At 49.1% G+C, this 20,650-nt stretch overlaps 1 protein-coding gene across 1 annotated transcript in view; it reads left to right on the forward strand.

Moving 5' to 3' along the window:
• Window positions 1-11,469: 11,469 nt before the first annotated feature.
• Window positions 11,470-20,650, forward strand: part of NDNF (neuron derived neurotrophic factor) — a 32,337-nt gene continuing 23,156 nt past the window's right edge. Inside the window, exon 1 of the mRNA XM_080673879.1 lies at window positions 11,470-11,813. The gene's annotated coding sequence lies outside the window, so the exon portion shown is untranslated. The remainder of the gene's footprint in view (window positions 11,814-20,650) is intronic.

Here is a 20,650-nt window from a genome sequence, read left to right on the forward strand (position 1 = left end):
GCTCATTGGACAGAGCGTTGGATGCAGACTGAAGGGTCCCAGGTTCGATTCCGGTCAAGGCCACATGCCCAGTAGGGGGTGTGCAGGAGGCAGCCCATCAATGATTCTCTCTCATCATTGATGTTTCTATCTCTTCCTTACTCTCTGAAATCAATTTTTTTTTTTTAAAAAAGGGCACAAATTCTTCAAGTCTGGCCCACCCAGGAGGGGGTCAGCCCGCACCTCCTGGACCGGGCTGCCTCTGTGAGTGGCTTCAATCCACAGATGAGGCAGGAGTGGAAACGCGCGGCCTCCTGCCCGACCTCGAGGCCCACGTCCTCCTGCCCGTCCTCCCAGGCCGGGTCGCTGCTGCTGCTGCTGCCCTCCTGCACCTCCTGCCCCTGAGGTCTCTGAGGAGCTGCCCCTCCGGTGCCAGGCAGGACCCTCCCGCCTCCCTCACCCTCAGGCGTGAGGTGGGGCAGCAGCTGCAGGAGAGACTGCCATAGGGGGCCCATAGCGACTATTGTATTGACTTTAATGCGTATGAGAAAAAAACACACAAACCAGCACATGAAACAGATATTACTGTTTAGGTTGCTAATTTCCTTTTAAAACAAGCTATTTTAAAACAGAAGGTCTTACAGTTTAAACAAATCAAGTAAGTAATCCTGGAGGCTGTGTTTAAATTTGGAAAATGTTGGGGGAATTCTGCTTTAAGGCGTATTGGCTCCAATCCCACTCGGGGCCAATGCACAACCCAGTTTACTTCCACCGGAGGGCCCCTGACTCAGCGTCCTTCCTGCTCGGCTGTCTGTCCTCCTTCCTTTCCTTCCACGGGCCATGGAGACCCAGCGACGCTGAGGCCTTCACCCCTGGCCCAGACATGGAAATGCCTAACTCAGGCCCCTCTGGGCCCGGTAGATGCCATTGCCCCTGCTCCATTTCATTCCCTCTCTACGGACATGTTGGCTTTAGGGTGTCGCCTCTGGAGTTGGTGCTAAGCCACCCCTTTTCTCGGGGACTCTCGACCCTCTGATGCGCTCGATTTGCTTTATTTTCCTGCGTCTCCACTTCTCCAGTGCTCAGCCTCCCGCCCTGGGCTGCCCTTCCTTGGCCCTAACCATTTACTGCCCGTCTCACTGCCTTGTCTGTCACTCTCCGCTATTAGTTCTTGAAAAAAAAAATAATTGATTTCAGAGAGGAAGGGAGAGGGAGAGACAGAAACCTCAATGATGAGAGAGAATCATGGATCAGCTGCCTCCTGTACTCCCCACACTGGAGATTGAGCCTGCAACCAGAGCATGTGCCCCAACCGGGAATCAAACTGTGACCTCCTGCTTCATAGGTCTGTGCTCAACCACTGAGCCACGCCGGCTGGGCTCCACTGTAAGCTCTTAACTACCCTCTATTCTTCACCTTCTCTCCTCGATACCCCTACTTCTCATTGTCCTCACCTCCCGTGATGGCGCTTCTCTCCTCACCTATGTCCTCGGGACTAGCCCGACACACGGGGGAAGGGCACCTGTGGGGCGTGGGAGTGGAAGTGTGTTGCTCTTGTAAAGGTGGGGGGAACCCAACATTCCAGCGCCTTGGAGGTCCTTCCTGCCCTGGGTCCTGCTCGGTGTGTGTCACTCCCTTAAGAACATTCCCACTCAAAATAAATTACAAAAATTCTGGTCTGGAATCAATTGGGTAGAAGATTGTTTGTAGTTCTTGAATGAGACTCTGCGCTTAACACATATATTCCTCATAGGTCAGCACACAATTTCCCAAGGAGGTAAGTGCCAGAAGCCAATTCCAGCATGTCATAATTACAAGAGTTTCATCAAAAGGTTGATGAAACTTGGGGGCTCAACAAGGGCTGAGTCACATATGTAATCACCTGTTGGAATGGCTGAAAGGAACTTCCCCCAAAACCTGAATAGGATGATTGTTTGCTTCCAGACAGCTCAGGGCATCTTAATCTACATGTTATGGCCTCCTGTTGACCAAACACCTGAACAGCCGTAGGCTATTCCCCAATCTGACAATGCTTCTGTACCCTACCCTTTGAAGTGTATTATCTCCACCTTGCCTTAGGACAAATTGTATTAATAAAAAGCAAGGGTCCTAAGACAAGAAAGAACTTTAGCTCCTTTAGCTGAAGCTCCTCTGACCCCCATTGCCTTTCAAAATTATCTTTCATCTTTGGACTCTTATTTAATCTACGAAAAGCCTTTCTCCAGATTGCTGAACTCTTTCCCTATATAATGCTGGAACAAGAACCCCGGCAGGTAAGGCCTTTGGAGAGAGTTCTTTCAAAATCGGAATGATTTTCTTGGTTTTCAACAGATACACAAACGAGTTCTTTGGAGGTTCGTGTTGCCCATGACCCCGGAGCTCCCGCCTACTGGAATTGTCCCGATGCTGTTCTCTTCTCCCGAAGGACGTCCCACCCCCATGTCCGCAGCCTCTCCTCCACAGGAATCCACGCGGATCTTGCCTGAGCCTTGAAGGTCTGGGTATTGGAAGTGATGGACTGACACTGTGGTTATCATGTTAACATAAACTTATGAACTGAGAATAGAGAGAGCTGCTCATAAAATGCCAGGAAGTTGAGAGAAAAATGGAAGCTCCACATCTGTTATGCTTCATGGAGTGGGAATGTGGCACAGGGATTCATCTGAAGGAAGGGAGGGGACCGAGACTAGTGACCAAAGCTCACATGAGCAAAATCCACATTCTTCCTTTCTAACACCAAGCGCGTTCCTTCCCAGTCACACCAGACTATTGGAATGGAAGCCGTTTTCCCAAAATAGTTCCAATGATTCAATTACGATCTATTATCGAGGGGGAAAAATGGCTTTACTCCTTTTAAATGACCTGAAATAATGCAATTTTCCCCTCAGCAGCGCATAATGAGATCTGAGATGTGACGCCCAGAAATGAGACAGCCTCTGTTTATCATTACCTTCCACACACAGAGGTTGGGTTTTTCAGGGAAGTGATTCGTATTCGATCTGGCTTTATAACAGGGTCTGACGTGGCACAACGAAGTAAATATTGGGACATTTCTTTTCTAGATGTAGTATTTAAGTAGAAATGTGACAAAACCCAGTGTTAACAGGACTCACCCCATAAGGAATTTCATAGATCTGCGTCTGATAACACAAACTGAGAAGCTTAACAGAATTTTAAAGCAATGTTGTTCTTCTATTCAAGAAAAGTTTATTTTCTCAGAGGGAACATGTTCATATGCCAAACTAGTAGGAAAGAGTTAAAAATAAATGTTGATACCACCAGACTTGGCTCATTCTTCAATTTTTTAGTTCAGTCTGCACATCTGCAAGGGGCTACTGTGAATCCACGCCAACAGGGGGCAGAGAGAATCATAGCAAAACCACCACCTCGGTTCACACACGTTCTGACAGCCTCAGTAGTCCCATCTCTAAAGTGAGGTGATGACAGTACCTATTGTAGAGGGCTCTTGTGGGGACCAGTGAACAGGCACAGTAGTAGATGCTAGAAACCGCTCAATTGGTAACAGGAATTAAACAGTCTAGAGGTCACTAGGGGATGCCTTTTTTAAAGCAATTGAGCTCTAGGGTTAAGGAGTTCCTTGTAATGGAAACGTGGAAACGGACTGAATGAAAGATACATGCAATCTTACATCTACTTTTTCTGAGCTGCATACGGTAAGATTTTTAGAATTTTGTTAGCCCTCCTGTTTTTATAGATAAGCTGATTTCTTCAAGATCCTTAAGGAGGGACATATTGTGTCAGCAGGCTGCACTTGACTGTCAAGACAGGTTTTGGGTGCTTGTAAGCGCCCTGTCTTCTTGGTGGCACTTCTCGGTAAACGCCTTATGTGATTCAACCGGCCTTGGTGATTGGGCACAGGGACAGGCAGCCCAAGCCCATCCGGGGGTTTCCTGGCAACAAAATCACCGTCTTGGTCATCCTCGTGAGCAGCTTCTGAATGACTCCATTCATTTTCTTCTTTTCACTTACAAATGGTTTTCTGATTGGGAGGGGCAAGTGTTCTATGTTTTGGGCACTTTACATATTCAAAACAGTTTAATTCTGGCGATAATCCTATCAGGGGAATTTTATTATCCCCACTTTACAGATGAGAAAACAGAGCCATTTTCCAAGTCCACGCGGGCCCAAAGTCATTAGGTGGCTAAACCCAGGGGCTCAGAGGCTGTGTTCTCTCCACTCCATCTGCTGCCATCAGCTTCACATTAAACATGACCAGGCTTTGTGAGTGCAGCCTTAGGCAGTATGATATCACTGCATGCAGCAGCCACCCAGTGTGCGTGCCAAAGGCCCGCATAAAAGAGTTTTCCTCCCTGCCTTGCCTAAACAAGCCAGGGGATGTGGGAAGTAGAGCGATTCTTATACGCTCCCAAATCATCGGAACATATTCATCACATCATCATAGACGCCCTGTTATATCTAGGAGTACATTCTGCCCTGATCCTTCCAGCCCCTTATTTTTACCCTAGACCGGCCCGGGCTGCCCCCGTCTCTTGATTTTTGTGGGCACACAGTGCCACACCCTCACCACACTGCTGCCATTGCTACAGAGCTGGTGCGTGCAGGGTGCTGGACACAGCAGGCCACGCTGATGTGGCCACGCAGCCCGGCCCTCAGGACAGGGGTGGGTCCCACAGGCCGAGGCTCCCGCTGCAGGACACAGGGGGCTCTCAGAAACTGTTTTCTGGGCGGGTTAAAAAATACGCTCGTGTTTCCATCGCATAACGGGCACAGTGCAACATACCACAAACCTTCACAGGAAATGCAATGATTGTGCAGATATATACTTTGAAGTGAAATAAATAGGGGATTTTATGCAAGAGGAACCATTTATTATAATCTGAAGAATGCCTCTTTCTCAGAGGGAAGGGTGGTTGGGAGCAGGAAGCGATTAAACGAAGATCTTATATGCGTATATGCATATATGCGTCACCTATGGACAACAGGGTGGTGAAGGCCTGGGCAGTGCGGGAACCAGGCAGGGCAATGGGGAAAAAAGAGGGAAATTTGTAATACTCTCAACAATAAAGATTTAAAAAAAGAATGCCTACTGCCCAAACCGGAGTGACCTCCCTCAGCGTGGCAGACAGTGCTTGCTCCAGTATTTTATCCACTTAGATTCTATTCTCGCCAAGAGGAACGTAGGCCAAACCTCCTTCCAACGTGGTCACTCTAACCTGCTCAACCCGCACCCCCAATTCCTTTTCTATGTTAGTTACACTGCAGACCTCCCCCCCGCCCGCCGCCAGCCTGCCAAAGGCAAACTGGCCTCATCTCTGCCCTAACGCACCTGGTGCACCCCTCAACCTCTCCAGTGACATGTCTGTGGGTCAGATGCTCTCATCACCTCAGCCTTCCCCAGGGGTGGGAAGGTGCTCTCCCATCACTTTCCCCGCCCCCGGCCACTGACATGGGGTCTGATGCTGGGGCGGGGGGCGGGGGGGCGGGTGGTCTCTGAAAGCCAACCAGCCCATTACTGCTGTGTGGCATGCTCCCTGAGAACAGGGGCCCACCTTGTCTTTTTAATGTTGTGTCCTCTGGCCAGAAGGCGCCAGGCACTCAGCAACTATGTACTGAATGTGCAAAAAAGGAGAGAAGCCACGTCTGAGCTCATCTCTCAGACTCTTTCCTGTGAACACTATGGGCTGTTTTCATGTCTTTAGGCCTTAGCTCAGGGCCTTAAACAAAGTAAGAATAAACATTGTTTCTTCCAGTGTATTAGATTAATCTTTGGGAAGCCATGCAAAATTGTTTGAGGTTTTAACTAAAATGTTTAATATTTTCTTAAATCCATGAATACTTTTGTAAGGTTATGGTAATTCTGATTTAAATTAAATATATTTAAATGTATTGTAGTGATTTAAAAATACCCTATTCTACTTCTCAAACTAAAAGTCCAGAAAATTATGTTGGTCTTATCTACACCTTTTACATTAAGGCAAATTCCTATAGGAGTGTATATTTTGGTTAATATACCCTGAATATTTCGTAATCCATATGATTTCTCCTTCATTCAAATGCTCATTGACTCCACACCCCCATCCTTCAATCCAAGATGACTGGCCGCCTTTGGCTTTCTGCTTAGATGTTATTTTCCCCAACAACCCCCACTGGGTGCCCCACTCCCACCCTCCTCACAGCCTGCGGCAGCACCCCAGATTCCCTTATTAAGTCCTGTGGTAATTCCCTAACCTGCCTCTAGACTACAGGTTCCTGAGAGCAAGGGCCCTGTTGACTCTTTTATTCCCAGCAGCTAGTAGTGCCTGGCACATAGTAGGTGCTCAACCAATATTTGCAAAGTGAATAAATGCCCTCAGAAGTATGATAGGCGACTGAGGCTCATGGCTCACGTTGGTTCAGTTGGGAGGAGTCTTCACATCAGAGGTAATCATTAATTCCTAAGGGGTCTGGGAGAATGACTTCAAGAATGATGGGACAACTTCTGCAGGGGTGGGGGAAGGGAAGGGATGGAAACTGGGTGAACAAACAAAAGCAGGCCTGGGGCTGACTCAGCAGAATACAAGCTTCTGGGTTTGAGTGCAGGGTCCTCTGTTCCTTTGGTCCCCAGAGTGGAGATGGGCCGACAGCACTAGAGAATGAAGCACTCGTGGAGAAGTGTCTGTGTGCATTGGTTCAAGATGAGAACCAGGCTGTACAGTGCAACCAGGTGGCGGCCAGTCTCAGGGGAGCCCCCTGCCAGGCCTATGAGGGTCTTTCCGTCTGTATCATGATTGGGGCGATTTCACGCGACAATCTTAAAATCCTCAAGGATTCCAAGAAGCTTTGTTTATGTGGGTTACTTCTATCAGCTTTCATTCTACTGGAAATTAATACAGAAATTTAAAAACCATTTATTCAGTTAAAAACTAGCGTATACCTACTACATTTTACCATAAATAACATTTTTTTTCCTGAAAATAACAATATTTTCCAAAGGAAACAATTCCATGAGAAGAGGGGCCTTGTTTTACCTTTTGGGAGTTCGGTGTCTGGCTCCGTGGAGGCGGCTGGGCTCTCATTCCACTCCTGTTTGCAATCTGTTGCAAGTTTGTTTTGTTTGAAGTCAACAAGGAATGTCTGCCTTCACAGGAAAATGAAGCAGCATCCTAATAACCTTTTCAGATAATTCAGATAGTCCTCTTATGCTACACCAAAGCTCAACCAATGCTAGTTTCTTAAACCTTATCGTTGCCCCATGAAATAAGAAATCACATCAGTTAACTCTTATGATCTGTTATGTTAAAACCCATCGGTCTAACTTCTGCTTGGAATGGACCTCTAACTCCGGCGTGATGTTATCATATCCTACTTCACTGGTCATTTGGAAAGTACCGGTTCACGGAGTTACACGGAGCCCCCAAATGGCAATACATTTCACTGCCCAGCATCAAAACCCAACTTAATTAAAGAGACGGCCACCGCCTGAGGAACGACTCCAGTGTTGGGAGGCTGTCAAACTCACGGTGGCGGATACAAGTTCCCGAAACAGTACGTTTTCTACTTGCAAGCTCAACATTGCAACTGACAGTAAATACTTCCAATCCCTTATCACGGAGTGGCGGGCTCATTTCGTTTGCGTTGGAAAACAGTGCCTGTCCAAGAACTAGCTTGCCGGGCCGCGGTTCCTCCCAGTAAACCATGTTCCACTAGGCAAGCAGCCAGCTCAGCTCACAGCTCGGACCCACGTGCTCCGTCGAGTTCACGACAAACACTGAACTGGAGACCCAGCAGGAAAGGTGAATGTGTGCCTCCCCTTGCGCCACACAGACTATTCAAAGGGCAGAATGGAGGGTTGAACTGTAAGACGATGAATAGCTTTTACTGCTTCATCACAGACCATCTTAAGCGACCCTGCATTGGTGGCAGTGGAGGTGACATTAACCACCCAGTTTGGGGCCACTGCCTGGATCTGTACTAAGGTGGCAGCATTTCACCCACTGTTGCTTTTGTACCAACAGTGCAAATGTCAATACTTCTAAAAAGGCAAGTGACACTAGCTTTGGCCTTGTAGATATCCCTGATAAAAGGGTCTCATGACCCCCTCACCTCACCCCCCTCGGAACCTAGGACCGGACTTGAAGGAAGCAGGCTTCTCTTAAATAGACCGAAATTACACTCTTAATTTTATAATAGGTCTTCACTTTTCTTTCCCCCCAGTGGACTGTTTATGCATTTCATGGGTTAAAAGTAAATTCAGATGTAAATAGTCAAATCTCTGCCAAACTGGCATACTACCAGTTTGAAGATGACATAACTACCTAATCCTCACAAAACATCTGTAAGCCGGCTTCATTTGCTCCATTTTTATCCTTGGAAAAAACAAAACACTGAAGCTCAGTGAGGTTAACTTGTCTCACAGCAAACAATTACCAGTCTCAGATGAAACGCAGGTCTGTCTGACAAGACAATGTGTGTTCTAGCCGATGCGGCACACTGCCCACGTCTCTCAAAAACTGAAGATATTGACTTACATAAATATACGTATATACAGGACCACTGGGTTTACCAATGGTGTATTTTTTTCTGAGGAAACAGGTAAGGAATATTGATACACACAAATCCTGATGTTCAGGGCTATTTTTAGGAACTTTCATAAAAATACCCTTCCCAGAGTTCTTAGGGAACTTCCCCATCGATTTGGTCTATCACTATTTGGCTCAACTAACAAGTCACTTTAATGTCTTTTGGGCTCACCCAGCCGGTGTGGAACCAGGAGGTCATGGTTTGATTCTCTGTCAGGGACATGCCCGGGTTGTGGGCTCCATCCCCAGTATGGAGTGTGCAGGAGGCCCAGCTGATCAATGATTCTTATCATTGATGTTTCTCTCTCCCTTCCTCTCTGAAATCAATAAAAATACATTTTAAAAATAAATTTTTGACATATTAATTAACATGTTAATTAACATATTAATTTTTTAGTATGTTAAAAATATCTTGTTTCTTGCCAACGTTAAAGTACTGTCTCAACCTTGGTTTATTGAAACTCCCCACCAGCCTCTCCTTCCCCCCAGGGCCAACTGCGAGGTCAGTGAGCTTACGTTCTGTGTCCCCACGACACCACCTTTTCTACCTGCCATTGTCTGGATCCTTTGGGCACACAGGCCATGAACCACAACTGCTTAGGTTGAGATCACGGACACATTTTGCAGAGCAGCAGTGGCTTTTGCCTCGGGGCAGATCTCCCTGTCACGTTTGACCCTGGTTGCCGGTCCCTTCCTGCGCTGGGTCGTCACCCTGCTCTCTCCTGAGTCCCTCACTCACTGTCCCTACATCTCTTCCACAGGCTGCTCTTCCTCCACCCACCCCAGCACGTTGGTCTATGCCATGTCCCATCCTATGTCTTCTTGGTGCCCCCCGCCACAGGCTTCAAGGATGCTGGTGATCCTGATGGATGCCTCCGGCTGGGGTCTCATGCACCCCAACTCAACAGGTTTAAAGCAGACCTCATTGCATCCCCCCTGAAAGGCTCCTATGGTGTTTCTCTTGGCAAAGGGCACCGGCACCTGCCTTCTTGCCCCGCAGAAACCTGGGAGTCAGTCCAGACTCCTCCTGTCCATCCACCATATCCAGTCAATCACGAGGTGCTGCCCGTTGTATCCCTCAACCTCGGCACAGCTCGGCTGCCGCATGCAGACCTGACTTTCTCCTCTGGAAATGACCTCCCAACAGCCATCTCTTTCCCTTCTCCACAGCAATCCCAGATATAACTTTCTAAAACTCCTATCTGATGATGTTTTAAAAACCTTAAAATCTGTCCTTGTTTAAGACCCTTACCAGTTTCCCAACCACAGACCACCTTCAAGAAAGTTCTGATTCTTTGGCCCCCAAGAGCCTGGTGCTGTCTGGCCTTGCAGATGGACGTTAGCTGCAATGCAGCCACAGCTGATGCCCCAGCTCCCAGGACACGCCGTGCACTTTGACATCGTCCTAACCTTTCCCTCGCTTCTCTCTGTGCGAGGAATGCCCTTCCCTCCCGTGTCCGTATCCGTATTTGCCTGGCCTTCTCTTCCTCCTCCTTCAGAACACGGCACTCCAAAACCTACCCTCAGGTCTGCCCACAGAGCCTTCTAGAGGGGCGCGCTGCTTCCTTGCCCACGCGCCATGCACTGCAGAGCAGGTAAAGACACCTGTCACAGCCTCAGCAACTTTCATTCATACCTCTGTCTCCCGCCAGGCTGTGAGCGCCTTGAAGGCCAGCACATGTTTCACCTTGAAATCTCACCACCAAGACAGGCCCGGTACACAGCGGGCACTTGAGGAGCGTTAATGAAGGCTTGAGTGACCTGCTCTGGGTCTTGTTTCATAAGTGCAGGGTCACTTTCCACATTTTCCCATGTCATCATCTCCTCTGCACAGAGATCTCAGAGTCCCTCTTAGCGCTGAGGGTTCTACGGCTCCACAGAACGACTTTGTGGTGTGCCAACGGCTTCATAAATCCCGAGGAGAGAGAAGCTTCGGGCGCCTCATGGGACAGCCCTCTGCAACCAGGTATCTCACAAAAAGGCCCCAGTGTTTCATATGATTTTGGGAAGGTTGATTTTCATCTTATTTATTGTCATTTCGCCGTAGTTATCAGAAGAGAACCAGTCGTTTTCATGGCCTCAGTGCTGACTCTGCATCTTAATAAACTAGATGTCCCGAGAACCTAAAATTCGGGAGTCTAAACAGCAGGTTTGCTGGAAACTAGGCTGGCGGTTGTGGTTGTGAAGGTGAGATTGCTAAGTCACTCAGTACTTTCCCCTTCAGAGTTCCTAGGCCCAGGCCAGGTTGCTAATTGGGTAACTTCTTATCATAATTACCCGGCTGGCCTCAATGGCTGCACTCACACTGCTTGTCTCTCAGGGTCTGCGGGGCCCTTTTCAATTGTTAAAACAGCTGCTGAGTTCCAGCCACAGGAGGCCGGGTGCAAGCGAGGGCCTCACAGTAGGCAGGGCGGACTGGGGACCGCGGACACGCAGGCACAGCGCGCACCCTGGGCCCTCCTCCTTCACCTCCTCCTGTCGTTGCCCCCCCACCCCGCCCCCAAGTCCACCCCGAGTCCCCTCGTTGTGCACCAGAGTTTCCCTGTCCCCGTTGCCCTGGGTTTTGTGGCTGGAGGGGGTCCTGAGGGGCCTCGCTCTCCTTCCCCTGGCCATCTCTGGGGAGGTAGGACCACACTAGGTTCCCGCGACGCCGCCGGCGAGGGTCAGGGTTTGGGGAGTACGGGGTTGAGGGGCGTGAGTGTGACTGTGTGAGTGTGTGTGTGTGAGTATGCGTACGAGTGTGAGTGCGCGAGTGTATGTTTGCGCGCGCGCACGGTGGCGCGCAGCGGGAGGGTAGGAAGGAGGGAGGAACTGGGGAGGCAGCGGGCAGTGGAGGGAGGGGCGGCGGGCGGCGGGCGGCGGGCAGCGGCGGGGGGTTGGGGAGGGCTCGGGCTTCAGCGGTGACACTCGGGAGCCAACTCACACTCCCCGCTCGGAGCCGCCAGAGAGCAGAGCGAGCCGCGTCAACGCCGCCGCCAGTGCGCCCTGTTCCCCGCGCCCGTCCGCCGCATCCCCCGCGCCCGCCGGCCCAGCACTTCCCGCCGCGCCCGCTCCACTTCGCAGCAACTTGGGCGGCCGCGCGCCGCAGCCTCGCCGCCTTTGAAGTTCGCAGCGCCGCCCGCGAAGTTGGGACGCCTAGCGAGGGCTCTCCCCGGCGTTCCGCCGCCTCCATCCCGGCCCCGCGGGTCCCGAGTGCTGGGCGCGCATCTGGCCGACGCGGGACGTGGACGTTCGGCGCCGACGCAGCGGGGACGGAGTTTCCTCTCCCTCGGGAAGAGCCAGCGGATTTTCCAGGTGAGTGGGGAGGGGAAGCCATCCCGACGCCCGGCGCCTTTGGCTGCACCCGAGACCCGCCCGCGGGGCGCTGCCGTCCCCGGGAAAGGGCACGCGGGTCCCCCACTCGGTCCCCACTGGCGAGGGCTCCGGCTGCCGGGAGCTCCGGGCCAGGGGGCCGCGGGCGGGTGTCCTCGGAGTCCCGGCTGCACCTAGAGGGGGTGGCCGAGCGGGTGGACCGGCGGGGCCCCGGGCTCTGAGAAGCCCCGACTCGGCCCGGACACTCACTTGGCTCACTCGCGGGCGGCTGGCTGCGACTCCCCGGCTCCTGCCCTCCACGCGCCGTCTGAGGGCTTGCCCGTTCGGCGGGCGCGCGGCGCACAGGGTGCGGGCAGCGGGGCGGGCGTGGGTTCTGGACCGGGCAGCCGGGGCGCGGGGATCTGACTTGGCCCCAGGCGGCTCCTCCTTCGCCCCCCGCTCGGCAGGCAAGCGTCCTGGCAGTTGCCGAGCCGAGCCGGCTGGCCTGGGACCCGTTCCTCTGCCGGGGGAGCAAGTGCAGCCACGGGACAGGGGCAACGGCGTGGCGCCCCAGCCCGGCCGGCGCGAGGCAGGGTTCACTGTAGTCGGTGAGCCTGCAGGACCGAGGGGGAGCAGCCCGGGCACTCGGGAACCCAGACTAGAGGTTTGGGTCCCAGCTGTGCCCCTGGCACGTCGCAGGCTGCTGTGCTCGGGCGTGCCCTCCTCCGTGCAGCCCGCAGCTCCGCTCAGCTGCACGCCCGCGCCGCGCCGAGGTCCCTGTGCTGGCCGAGCTCTCCCGAGGCTGGGTCCCCCTCCAAGTCCCCTTTCGGGCGCTGTCCGTCTCCTGCTTTGGGTTCAAGGAGCACCCAAAGACCGTGAGTGGTAAATGAACCTGAGCAAACGTCTCTGGGTTTGCTTTTTTTTTTTTTTTTTTTTTTTACTGAGGTTTGGAGCAACTTGGGTTGGTAACATTTGTTTACTTATATTTCGATCCAGCGAAGTCACAAGAATTTATTTCTTCATGCAGCTGCTGTTCTCTCTAAACACTCTGCCCCACCCCGTCCACTCCGTCCACTCCCTCCCCCAGCCTCACTTCTAAACTCTTTCTCTTCCCAAGGCGGGGTCTCCCATCCTCTCTCCTCCCACCAGCCCCCTGAGGACCAGGGTGTCCTCAATGGAAATCAATAGACCCGCTTGCTTCTCCGCCCCCTGCGCAGGAGCTGGAGGCTTGGGCTACAGACTAGAGAGCAGGCCTCCCCCTGAGGGGAGTGAGGGTGTGATGGCATTGAGTGTCATTGTCCCCAGAGGTGGGAGGGACAGATGCCAAGGCAGTTACTCCCGCTGAGCCCAGTGCATTGGAGGTGATCAGTATTTGCTGTGATTCATTGCTGCTTATTAAGAGTGGCTGGTGGTTGTGCTTATATTTGGTTTGATTTTATGTCCGTCTCTTATTACAGTGGTTTCGGAAAGTGGAACCACTGAAAGCGTATGAATTCCTCACACTCATTCTGCATATGGGATGTCTCACATGTCAAAGAAAGACTGTCATCCTGTCCGAGTTTTAACCTGTGAGCTTTAGAAGGTTGCAGTCTGGAAATGTCCCCATTTGCCTCCATCTGGCTTCTTAAAGTTCAGAAAATTTGGCAACATAATTAATGATGGTCCCAATTCCCATTTTCAATCTAAACCTATATTCAGGATTATATTAAAATACCTCATCATTTATCTTTTAAAAGTGTTCCCAGTGAGTTTCAATTCTTGGGGCTGGGTCAGCTGGGAATGGAGGGCTCAGAAGTTAGAGAAATGAGCACTCTTTCAGGTTCCTCTAAAACAAAACAAAACACAAACAAACAAAAAAACGCATGCGTCTTCCTCTAAAGAAAGAAAGGGCTGCTTTCTGGGCAGTTCTGACTTGAGTGGACGCCCCTGGTCTGTACCATGCGCTCGGCACGGGCAGCTGCCTGCCTGGTCTCGTGTTGTTTTCATTTTTGTGTCAGGACGTTTTAGTCATTAAACCTGTATGTTGCTGTCCTTCTCAGGCTCCAAGGGCGGGAACACTCTGTTTTAATTAGCAACTACCATAAAAAAGAAGCTAGAACTCTGTAATGGGCCTAAATTGCTGTGAATTATGTGTGGTTTAAATTACGCCTTTATTTCAGCAGGAATGGAACCATGACTATAAAACATCTTTTAATCACTTGCAGATCCAGCTTTTTATCTAAGATGTAACAAAATATATATAATTGAAAAGCATCCTTCTAAGCGTGAGGGCAGCCCCCGGGGCCAGTTTGTTTGTCCTGGGTCTGTGAACCCCGTGTAGCAAAGTGTGGATGTGAAACAGTAAGGAGGGTAGAGGCGCACCCTTGGCCATGGCGAGCTGGGGAAGGCTCCGTCCCAGGAGCCTCGGGCAGGCTTGCAGAAAACTTACCGGAGCGACTTGACTTTTTCAACTGGCTTTGCGAACCCAGTGATCCGCATTTTCATTTTCTCACTTGGATTCACCAACCAGACTCTGATATGGGCGAGGAATATATGTTTTAGTAAAGCTAACAAATTATTTGAAATGAAAGGGGGAACAGTAGAGATAAAATGTCTGTCTTTTAAATTGCTGTCTTAATTTCTATGTTAGTTTTACTCAGTCTTTCTAGAGGTCAGAATTTTTCTTTAAAATATGACTGCTTTGGTTGTCGTGGCGTGAAGACAGAACTTAGTTTTTCATTTTGCGTGATGGGTGAGTAGGTATTGGGAATGCAGTGGCTATGCCTGGATGTTGTATCCCAGCTAACAGTTGTCATAGCTACATCTCGTTCTCTGAGGCACTGTCCCACTACACACAGATCAAGATAAAATGTTTGCGCCGACAGAAATTATTGTAACCTTTCTTCCTTACTTTTTCCAGCAATAAGGTGGTTGCTTCCGGTGGCTAAGAAGTGCTCTCACACTTGTTTTGCTCCCTGTCTTCTTGTCAGGTCTTGCTTTGGGGGTCCACGCACTCACTTCTTATCAGGTCCTGCTTTGGGGAGCCCTGCACCCTTAGCAGCACGCGTGTCATGAGTGACTCTTGCCGGTGTCTGCTGCCATCAGCCCATCACAGGAAGCCTATCCCGTAGTCATCTGTATTGGGTCAATGACAAGCGTCACCTACGAAAACCATTCGGATTATTCACTTGACCTTGAAGCGACATCTAGATCCTCTAAATATTTATTTTGGAGCGATGATTCTGAAGGCTGTGACTTACTCTTTCCTGTTGGCTACTACCACTTAGTGGAAGCAACTGCTAAGCAAGTGAACATTGAATAGTAAATCCAAATCTTTGCTTTGAAAACTGATTTGGAAATTAAAGTCCTCCGATATTGACTCCATTTAAAAACACTCTGCCAGCCGAAACTGGTTTGGCTCAATGGATAGAGCGTCAGCCTGTGGACTGAAAGGTCCCAGGTTCAATCCCGGTCAAGGGCATGTACCTTGGTTGCGGGCACGTCCCCAGTGGGGGCTGTGCAGGAGGCAGCTGATCGATGTTTCTCTCATCGATGTTTCTAACTCTCTATCCCTCTCCCTTCCTCTCTGTAAAAAAATCAATAAAATATATTTAAAAAATAAAAAAATAAAAAAATAAAAACACTCTGCCATTTAGAGCCTTATTAGGCCAAATTCTGCTCTATTTGTCCTCTACACTGTGAATGCGGATCGACACCCAGGATGGGTGCAGTTCTGCTTCCACGCGGTAATTTTTGCCACTGCTCTTGTTGTTAAAAAGAAATCACATCATAATGGTGGAGACAGAGAACCGATCATGTTTTATTGCCTCATGGAGTGTGGTAGGTTGACTGTAAATTCAGTTAGGTTTCTGGGAGAAGACACCCCCACAGCGTGAGTCTGTGTGTGTGTGTGGGTGTGGGAAGCGTCACTCGCCACTTCTGAGCTGACACCTGCCCTTGCTGACCGGCAGCCCGCGGTACCCAGGCCAGTGCCAAGGCAGGTGTGTGCTTGGCTGCCTCCTTCCTGAACACACGTCTTAAGACGCTCGGCCCACACCTTCCCCCAGCTTGCTGGGATTTTACTAGCAGCTGCAAGTCAACAAACCCATGCTTTCTAGTCTTTTGAAATATTTTGAAAACATGAACTGTATAATATTAACTCACCCCGAATGAAAGAGGCATTGCTCTTACTGCATTGTAGAAAGGAAGAGCGAGGTGTTGGACCTGTATGGAATACGGAACGAAAGAGAGCTAGCAATACATTTCTGCAGGTTTCCCCGTTGAGATGAACAGTCAGATGCAACCTCAGAACAGCCGGATACTGGGTCCTGTTACAACGAGAGTTTTCTTCAAGAACTCACTGAGCTAGACTTGATTTAAACTTCACTTTAAGTCCGCAGATCTCACGTTTATCAGTATAGAAACTTCCCAGGTTACATGTCCTCATTCCTCCAGGGATTTCCGGATCCTTTGGAAATGGATTTATTTTAGCAAGTTGGTGAATAGTTTTTGGTTTTCATTTGTTAATTTCTTCCTGCAGCGAATTTGAACATGACACATACTCAATGTTTCAACTGTTTCTCTGAGGTATTTATTTTTGGTTTCACTTGTGAACACTCTGGCTCTATTCTTTAGAAAAGAAAAATGGCATAAGGTATATCGTTAACTTATCAGATGTCTCCTTTAATTATTATTTTGAAAGAGTTAGTTCCCTTTTATATAGTTATGAGAAAAGAAAAACATTTAGGTTATGTAAAGTTTGGAAGGAACCCAATAAAAACATGCTTACGCATGATTGGAAATGAAGTTATGTGAGCGGAACTCTTAGCCCCTGCCCTGCGGTGTGATGTTTAATATAGTCGCCAAATAACAGAAAGTGAGTTAGCATCGTCCGTCTTCTCCTTGGAATGACGTCAGCCCGTATCACAGGCCACTGCACGCGTTTCTGTCTGTGTTTTTTCTTCCTCATGTGAAATCAAGGTCAACGCCCTTTGCCGCCAGCTGTGTGCTCAGGGACCATCTAGTCCACAACCTACAGACAGAGCCACCAAATAGGCGCTCAATTAAATTAAACAAGGGTTTTATCCCAGCCAAAAGTTGTCATAACTACATCGTTCTCTGAGGCACTGTCCCACTACACACAGATCGAGATAGAATACGAGACTGAAATTGATCTAATAAGTAGGGAAAACTAAACTCAGAGAGATTTATCAAGGGGGGGTACCTATTTTTTTTTTCAATCATCAGGGCTATTTTCTAAGTTATAATATAGAAACTATAGAACAAATGTCAAGACATAGAATACCACATCTGGATAGTTCATCAACAGAAGGAGGGGCGACATTGTGGTACTTACTTGAAAATATGTCTAAAAGGGGAAGAAAGTGAGTGTAAAAGACCTGGTATCTTTGGGGTTAGTTTTTCCATCTTAGTTGCTGCCAGCAGGCGTGCAAGGCCCCGGAGTGTGATGGTTACAATTCGTAGCACACGCAGTGGGAAGTAAACCAAAGCAGCCCTCACTGGTTGGGCTCAGTGGATAAAGCATCGGCCCGTGGGTCGATTCCGGTCAAGGGCACATGCCCAGGTTGCAGGCTCGATCCCCAGTGCGGGGCATGCAGAAGGCAGCCGATCAATGGTTGTCTCTCATCATTGATGTTTCTATCTCTCCCTTCCTCTTTGAAATCAATAAAAACATATATATTTTTAAAAACTAAACCAAAGCAGCCATGCCGCTCCCAGGAACCGCCCTCTATTGCTCAGGTCCTATGTGCTCTGAGCCATAGGCACTGCCAAGTGCAACATGATGCATTTTATTCCTGTAACACAATGTGTTTCTGATTACATTATCAGTGCTTTTAAAGACAAACACAAACATAAATGTACTTAACCCATTTCGGTCCTATTGTTTAAAATACATTTAAAGACAAAAAAATAAATACACTTGACTCATAAGGATACACTAGACTTAAATCTAAATATTATTCATATGTTGATAGCGGTCAATAAAGGTTGTAATTTCATAGGAATTACATCAGTCACTAACGTTCACTGATGTTATCGAAAGCGTCACGGTGGGGAGGATTCAGAGATAACGGGATCCTGTCATTGAAGAGGGATTTGTCGTCCTCAGTGGTGACAGAGGCCAGACAGCAGCACCCGCAGCAACACCTGCGAAGTGAGAAAACGGGGCGTTTCTGTCCTGTCTTCGGGTCCCGGCAGCTGTGTTCCGGGGACCTTCAGAGTTTGAGGCCTGAGAGGGTCTGGGACGCCACCCTGCTCCCCACCCTGTCCCCAAGGCCTCTCCTGGTATGAAAGCAACATCCACCAAAAGATGACGTCATTTCTAAAGTTCATTTTTGTTTCACAGTGACCCTAGAGTATGGATACCCTGGGTGGGAAGCAGGGTAGGTGATGTCAGCTGGCTTCTCCAGAGGTGCTAGCAGCTGGATGCACCAGCGGGGCCAGAGAGCTTAGCTAAGGCAGAATCTGCGAGGCTGCGAGGGGCCTGGGCCTTGGCCTCTCCTTGCACAGCCTGCCGCCAGTGCACACCTGCCTTGTCTCATCCTCAGGTCGCTGGCTCTGTTTCTGTACACGAGTGTACATGGCACCCAGGGCAGCACGCAGACCGCCCGCGCCTCGCTGTGCTCTGCTGTCACCTTCGTCATGTCCTCATCTTGAGCAGGAGGTCCTGCGCGCATCCCACAAATTGTGTGCCTCCCCTGCGTTCCCCTGTGGTGTGAATATAAGACCTAGAGTCTGGACACCAAGGTGAGGCGCAGTGGACATTTGTCTTTAAAACTTGTCTTTTGCCCTGGCCAGTTTGACTCAGTGGATAGAGCGTTGGCCTGCAGACTGAAGGGTCTCAGGTTGGATCCGGGTCAAGAGCATATGCCTCTGTTGCAGGCTCGATCCCTGGCACCAGTCAGGGCTCCCGCAGGAAGCAACCAATGATGTCTCTCTCCCATTGATGTTTCTCTCTCTGTGTCTCTCTCCTTTCCTTCCACTCTCTCAAAAAATCAATTGAAAAATGCTGTCAGCTGAGGATTAACAAAAAACAAAACAAAACTTGTCTTTTAAGGAAAGCGAAAGACGCAGGGTGGTCCTTTTAAGTAGTTGAGGGGGAGGTTTCCCCTAAAACCACACTGAACAGGCAGGTCCCACCTTCTGAGAGTCCGCCTGGTGGAGCAGAGGGTGAAAGGGACGGTCCTCGGGCTTCCGATGGAGGCAGCAGGCATCGGGAGGTCACGTTACAGTTACCCGTGTGTATCGAGGAGGAAAAGGCTGGCTAATACTTAGTATGTCTATTGACAAAGGCATCTTACCCCACACAGAGGTCACTGAACAATAAAAATGGCAGAGGTGGCGGCTCATATAGAGTGAAAATAATCCAAGGGGAGAAGCATGACATGCTAATCAGCTCTGCCCCAAATTAACCAGAAAAGGGTTGAAATGTACAGTTTCATCCCCTGTAATAAACTGCTGTAAGTTATTTTATGTATACCACACACACACACACACACACATATATAATATCTACATCTCACAATTCTGAGGGATTTGGAGACAATGTGTAAGAGTCAGGGGTCCTGAAAGGAGGCGGACAGGAAGCTGGGAGGGTCCCAGGATAAATTAATCATCATTGTCTTCTAGAGCATTCTTCATTATTTGTATAAGGGCTTCATAATTACCCAGTTACAATACATAGAAAATACAGTCCATTTTGTCCTGAAAATTTCAGCTCTCAGATGTTACAGCTTAACGCCCTCATAAACATACATATTACATTTGAATTTGTTATTTGAAGTTTCGCTGATTTTCAGTGAAGCTCACAGTTATTAACTTCAGCGGCAGAGGTGCCTGTGCTTTGGGCTTCACACTGCGAGTGAAAACGATTCCATTCATTCCTGTTGTAACTGTGAGCCGCCCTTGTCACAGGCCTTTCCACATCGGCCATCGTCCTGAAAGCTCCCGGGATCCGGGAGGAAGATATGAGACCCTCCCACGCCTGGGAAAGGCCAGACCCAATTTAACAGACTTACCTAAACACGCAAACGTGTAAAATAAAGTGGTAAGTATTGGATTTCAAAAGTAAAATGGATGGGAACATCTAAACATTTTAAATTGAGATTAATTGCCAATGAATTTGCAAAGACGCTGCCATTCGCTTAGATTTTTAAAAATAATTTAATGACTCAAAAACATTAATTTAGCCCTAGCCGGTTTGGCGCAATGCATAGAGCATTGGCCTGCAGACTGAAGGGTGCCAGATTCGATTCTGGTCAAGGGCACATTTCCAGTGGGGGGCGTGCTGGAGGCAGCCCATCAATGATTCTTTCTCATCATTGATGTTTCTATCTCTCTCTCCCTCTCCCTTCCTCTCTGAAATCAATAAAAAATATTTTAAAAATATTAATTTAGTCTAATTCCCCAAGACCTTAATCATTGACTGCTCATATGTTAAGTGTTGTTTGTTAGTTTTGCTAGTAGTTAACTTAGTAGGGAATTTAATATTTGAGGTCATGCCTAAGCAACGTCTTTTTGAGAGTGAAGATATTCTGATGAAAACACAGAGGGCCACATAATCCCCACACCTGCCCTGCTCCCAAGTTAAAGACACTTTCAATAGGGGACATTGTTGACTGTGAAAGGGATGTCCATTTCTGAGTATCTGTAAGTTCCAGTGTAAACCTCCCCACCTCCCCACCTCCCCAACCACCATTCACACAAATTCAACCCCAGTCACAAAAGGTAAACTAGACTTATTGAGTCACCCGTAGCCAGGGAACCACTCTTAGAGGCAAACCTCCTTTCCTTTCTTGAGCCCTCCTCTTCCTTAGTCCCACTGACCTGCCATTCAAATC

Source organism: Plecotus auritus (assembly GCF_963455305.1).
Source record: "Plecotus auritus genome assembly, chromosome: 6".
Lineage (NCBI taxonomy): Eukaryota > Metazoa > Chordata > Mammalia > Chiroptera > Vespertilionidae > Plecotus > Plecotus auritus.